The sequence below is a fragment of the Eurytemora carolleeae genome, unplaced genomic scaffold (genome assembly GCF_000591075.1).
Source record: "Eurytemora carolleeae unplaced genomic scaffold, Eaff_2.0 scaffold765, whole genome shotgun sequence".
NCBI classification, from domain to species: domain Eukaryota; kingdom Metazoa; phylum Arthropoda; class Copepoda; order Calanoida; family Temoridae; genus Eurytemora; species Eurytemora carolleeae.
The window spans coordinates 59801-64721 of NW_019396682.1; positions in this window are offsets into that span (position 1 = coordinate 59801).

Consider the following 4921-nt stretch of genomic DNA (forward strand, 5'->3'; position numbering starts at 1 on the left):
TAAGGGTGTGTGTTTGTGAATGTAAGGGGGTGTGTTTGTGAATATAAGGGTGTGTGTTTGTGAATGTAAGGGGGTGTGTTTGTGAATATAAGGGTGTGTGTTTGTGAGTGTGTGTGTGTGTGTGTAAAAAAGCAATCTCTGTTTTGTCTGTATGTTTGGATGTCCGATCATAAGTCAGGAAATTTTGATTGGGGAAACTCTCGGGAAAGTTCTTAGCTTAGATTTGAGATTCTAAGATGGAGTGAATCCACTTTTATAGGGAGTAATCAAAGACTTTGCTAATTAGCAAAAGAAAAATAGCTCAAGTCGTAGTTTACGACGGAGGGAGTTACTAAAGAGCACCCTTGGGCAACACTGGATTTTCTAAGCTATAAGTATATATATATATATATATATGTAAAAAATATATTAAACAAATTAGAACTGGTATATCTGGGGAAAGGTTAAATCTGAACGAAATTCTTCGCATTTTCCGGTGGCCCTCCTGACTTTTTATAAATACATTTATCATTAGAAATTAACAAATGCAATACAATATTAATTTGAAAAAAAGAAGAAGAACGAATAAAAAGAACATGAAATTAAGATCTATAGTAGGGTGAATAGTAAAGGGGAAAATAAGAAAAGGAGGAACCCAGCACTAAACAATTAATCTACTTCTATTGACTATATTATGTTTACAGAATATGTGACAAGACTTACAAATTACATGAGTATATCTGACAGTTCTTGTTTTTACATTGAAATTCCTTTAATTTATAAACAAGATTTTTTTTCATGTTTGATTTCAAACTAAAAAACTGATAACGCGCACATTTTTTTAATTTTGATTGCACTGAAAACCAAGATGTGCACGCTCTCACGCCAAAATCAAGCAGTATTTTTCCAAGTACTCCTTTTGTGGTTGCATTTAAAGTCGAGTCTTTCTAAAAATATGATTACTGACTTTTAAAGAAAATATTATTGGAATAGATGTTCAAGGGTTTTATTCTTACTAATTATCGTTTAAACTTTAAATCTACAAGTGGAGCAAACATTCCATAAAAGAATTTTTCCAAAATAAGAAACATTGTTTGTCAAAACTATTAACAAATTATAAAGATTAAAAACTGTCTGAATAAATTTCATGAAGTATAAATATTTAGACCAAGATAAATTGTATTTTTTTAATGTGCAACTTTTTTACTCTGTCAAAACTCAGTCAAAAGCTACAAAAAATCATATGACAAATCGTAAATTTTTAAAGATACAATGAAAAAGTTTAAACTTACGAAGAATGTGAGTTTTATCTTTTAGCCATTTATATGCGAGACTGTAAAGACGACTTAAAACTCTTCCAGTATGAAGTACCAATTTAAAATTAAGTCTCTGTTTTAATTTTGGTCTTTCAAAGGCTTACTAAATAATTTGTGGAACGAAATCAAGTTTATACTTTCAGGAAATTATGAGTTTTAGGAAAGAAGCAATATGAGTATGTTGTTTCTGAAGTCTCATCCTTTGTGGGTAACCCAGTAAATAAAAAAGGGAAGACAATTAAAATGTAGCTTTTTAGATTTCTTGGTTTTTTGTTGTTTTTTACATTATTGCTTTCAGATTTTGCCCTTATCAGAAATACATGTTCAAAGTCCGAATTTAATGAATTTGAGCCGCCTCTCAAATCCGCCAAAAATCGGTTTCAATTGAGCGTCGTCTTAAATCTTGAAACATTAAATACAATTTTAAACGAAACCAACCATATTTGATCCGCGTCTAAAAATTAAGCCGCGGCTCAAATTCTTTAAATCCGGCCCAAATTTTTTGTGGGACCTCACTTGACCCAAGAAAGGTTTATGGATGCTCAAAATTACAAAATGTTATCTCCAAAATGGGAAAATAGGGATTTCTTACACATTATGTACAGTGACGTCACGACGCCATAGATGAATGGCTTTGTAAACAACCAGCACTAGCAGTGGATCAGAGAACATTTTCTGTAAATTAGATTATTTGGTTTTGGAAGACGACATTGCAAATTCTTACTCAATGATCCAGAATTAGAGTTACTTCTATGGGTTCTTGCAGATTGCAAAGAATCTATTGGAAAATAATTGCTACATTGAAAATTTTTAAACTGGCATAATCTGGAAATTAACAATGTATGCAATTTTAAATATAGACTGCTTTGTAACTGCTTACATTCTAACTTTGAAAAAGATTTTATAGAGTAGATGAATATATTTCTAATATATTAACTTGCAGAGACATCTAGTCACTCCTGTATGCCGAGTCCATTGGCGCCTGATCCAATCAAGGTTCAGTCATGTGTAGTATACAATTTTAAAATGAATTTAAAAAAAAGCAAGCAAGCAAAAGAAAAATAAATTCGATAATTCTGATTTCTGACAAACACCAATAAAGAGATGGAAAAAAATCACACATACATAAATAGTCAGTGCAAATCAAGTATTTTTTTTACCACTTTTCAACAATATTAGTGTTTTGAACTATTAAACTTCTTATACATTCTGAATCCTGTAATTTCTGTTTTTTTTTCCGAACATTTAATCTTTTTAAAAATTTGATTTGTTTATTCTGCATGGCTAAATAAATATTTACGTTTGTGATTGCAGAGACCACCATAGTGCTGACAATTTAAGATAGAATCTAAAAAATAAAATAAAAACATAAAAATAAAACAGAATTTAGTGATGTGTCTGAAAACAACAAGACAGGGATGGATTTTGTGTACTTAATTAGTTTTATACATACAGTGAATCCCAGATATATGAATACAAAGCAAGAGGTTTTTATAATGTCGTATAACATTGTTAAAATTAATTCGAAATGTAAGGAAGACGATTTTTCCGACTCAAATTGCCGTAGCCTTTTCTCTAGATGTATGTGTACTCAAGATCCATTTCCTCCTCATGTAGTGCCCTCATGTCGAATCTCCGCCCATCCCAGCTTCCGGTATTCAGTCATGTTAGGACAGTTGAACTAGTAACAGCTCCGACACAGGGAGCCTCTTGACTCCTTTATGATGATGACGCAGATACTCAATTAGCAGCAGACAGGCTTACCCGAGGGTTCCCAGTTTATCATGCACTCCACTTCCAGAGACAACATAATCGCTCAAATCCAGCATGATAAAGCTGCGATCTCTGCCTACTAGGTTGGATAAGCCCTGTTGCCCCAGTTCCTGTTGATCTGCTCCACCAACATGAAGCTCTACAACACTCCCATGAAGTACCATCAAATATCCATCCATAATTCCTTTGTTAATTTCTAAATCAACCAATTTTAACTCCGCCTTAAATGCAAATATTTCAAAACACTCGTTTTTTTTAATAAATGTTAGAAATATCCATTTTAGATCTCTTTATTTTATTATAGTGACTTTTAAAGTCAACAAACATATATAAGATCAAATGCCGCAGAAAAATGATTTTAATATTAATATATCAATTGCATTCATATATCTGGGATTCACTGTACATAGTTCAAATAAAGTATTATCTGGATGTGAAATACTTTTTAACATTTTGTGAATATAATTAAAGAAATTTTACATGCAGAGAAAAAAAATACGATAGCAATTAAACTTTTAGGAAAAATTCAAAGCCCTGACTTTCAAGACTAATGCATCAATGAATAAATTCGAATGGAATTGGAAACTTCTTTATGAGCACTATATATGCTATAGTTTCAACTTTGAGCATTTATCTGCTTAAAATAAAAACAATAACAATATAACAAAAAATTCACGGACTTATATTTCTTCGTGTGTTTTTTAAATCAATTACGAAAATCAATTTTTTGTGGACACATTGTTTTTAATTCTAAGCGTCCATAACCTTCCCTAGGATCATTGAGTTGCCTTAAAAAATGTTGGATCCGATCGGGTCCAACATTCATACGTTTATTGGATACAAACAAACAAACAAATACCTAGACAGACACCCAAGCAAAGTATGTATATAAATAGATAAAGGAGTTCACCGATCAAGTGGCTAAGGATTTTATTTTTCAATACTTAATAAAACTTTTAAAATTAAATTTTTAACAAGGAACCTTTTTCAATAAATTAAAGGGACTGTATAGACCTAATTTCAAGTTCACAACATTACCCTCTATAGAAACATCTGTTGCGTTGCGTTCAAACTGTACAGTGTACACTACGTACATTCAAATTCATTTCATGTAACGGGCCGAATTTCAACTAGCCAAGCAGTACAGTACAAACACAGGACTGTACGCAAAATGAATAATCCTCTTCACCATAAATTTATGTGCATCGTACATTCCAATTTCACGGCATTTTGAACACTATTTGAGAGTAAACACACAGAGTTATGTGGCCTTGACGATCATTTAAAAGTTTAAAGGCTACTGTTGTAAATCGGGCTCGGCCATCTTTGCATGGAAAGTCACTTAGAATTACGGTCTCTGCGAGGATAAATAAATGTTGCTATTTAGCATCAAAACAAACCAAAATAAAAGTTTAATTATACAAGTTTTAAATAACAATGTACTAAAAGTTGCCAAGATTTAATGTTCATAATATACATTTGAATAAAAGATGTTTTAATTAACAACAAAAGTTTGATTTTCTTGAATATTTCCTTGTCATTCTCCCTCTGTAGGTTAGGAGATATTAATACGACCAACACGTTCTTTGAGTTCTTTAAGACAGTGTGCAGCCAACTTTTATAAATATATTTGGATAAATTATAGACAAAGATTATAATTTACTCCTTCATTACGATCTTTGGATCGATCTGAAGCGTTCAATTGTTTCTATAAGATTTAATTTTTTGGATCTTCTAAAAAATTTTATTTAAGATCCATTTAAGATGGTTGAACTTTAGTTTAAATGATTTGATATTTAAAACTTAGATTATTTTACAAAAAGAATTCAAAGTTTCAAATCTACGACACTGGG